This window comes from Chiloscyllium plagiosum, chromosome 31 (genome assembly GCF_004010195.1).
Source record: "Chiloscyllium plagiosum isolate BGI_BamShark_2017 chromosome 31, ASM401019v2, whole genome shotgun sequence".
Classification (NCBI taxonomy): domain Eukaryota; kingdom Metazoa; phylum Chordata; class Chondrichthyes; order Orectolobiformes; family Hemiscylliidae; genus Chiloscyllium; species Chiloscyllium plagiosum.
The window spans coordinates 42,213,139-42,214,614 of record NC_057740.1 but is presented as its reverse complement, the minus strand read 5'-3'; positions in this window follow the sequence as shown (position 1 = coordinate 42,214,614).

Below are 1,476 nucleotides of genomic sequence, written 5' to 3'. Positions count from 1 at the left end.
GAGGTAGCCTTCATCTTATCTTGACTATCAATTGCACTTCAATGCCACTGCCCATGGAGGTTAACGTAGTCTCTACATGTTTCCAGCTGCTCTGGTACCTGAGTCGGTGGAAATGGTGCAGAGCTGAGTAATGTTAGCAGGAAGGATTGTTCCAAATCAAAAAGCAGACAAAGGGAAAAACATCTTTGACAAATGTATTAAACAGCTGCTTGGAAACAAAGAACTTGAATATTGTTGAAAAGAGAAGATTTTTCCAATGCATTTTGTCCTGCACTCATCAGAATAAACAGAAGAACGACAAATTTCAAACAATCACAACGATTTATATTACAAGAGAAAAGAGATGCTGCTGGGTGGCAGGTTGGCTCTGATGAGCCATGCAGTTACCACAGATAAACCAATAGGGAACTACCCAAGCTCCTGTGCATTTCAAGAAAGGATCAAGGCTAAGACATTTTCCTTTGTTTTTGCAGAGAATGGGACCCTTCGTCTGAATTGTATGTTGTGTCAAAAAGTGTACATGAGTCACATTATAAACCGTTTTAATTATTTTAAATTGATTGGTATTATAGCTAATACTGTGTTCAGTGAGTGTTACCAAATCAGAGATTAACATCAAACAGCGATATTTTATTTGGAGTTTTGAAAGAACAGACGATGTGAGTATACTCTATATTCTGCCTCTTATGAATGATCCAAGGAACATATTCTTTGATTTGAACAGCCAGTCATTGGGGTGTACAAGCTATGTACCTGGCACTGAGATTCAGGTCATTGCTTAATTGTATGGTAGGCATAACATCTTTCTGAACTGACACTAACAATCTATTTGTAGAAAATATGACTTACATCACCACATTATACTCACCACATGAAGGTTTTGCTTTGAGTGTTCGCTGATCAATCCCAGCACCTCTGCTCCAAAGATTTCCTGATTCATCTATACTCTTCTTACTCCCAAAATAACTTAGAGAGAGGGATCAACTTTAAACTAGCAAAGTGGGGGGCTGGGACCCAGAGAGATAGTGAGGAAGGAGATCAATCTGAGACTGGTACAGTTGAGAACAAAGGTGAGTCAAACAGTCAGGGCAGGCAGGGATAAGGTAGGACTGATAAATTAAACTGCATTTATTTCAATGCAAGAGGCCTAACAGGGAAGGCAGATGAACTCAGGGCATGGTTAGGAACTGGAACTGGGATATCATAGCAATTACAGAAACATGGCTCAGGGATGGGCAGTATGGTAGCTTAATGTTCCAGGATACACATGCTACAGAAAGGATAGAAAGGGAGGCAAGAGAGGTGGGGGTGTGGGGTGTGTGTGTGTATCATTTTGATAAAGGATAGCATTACAGCTGTGCTGAGGGAGGATATTCCCAGAAATACATCCAGGGAAGTTATCTGGGTTGAACTGAGAAATAAGAAAGGGATGATCACCTTATTGGGATTGTATTATAGACCCCCCAATAGTCAGAG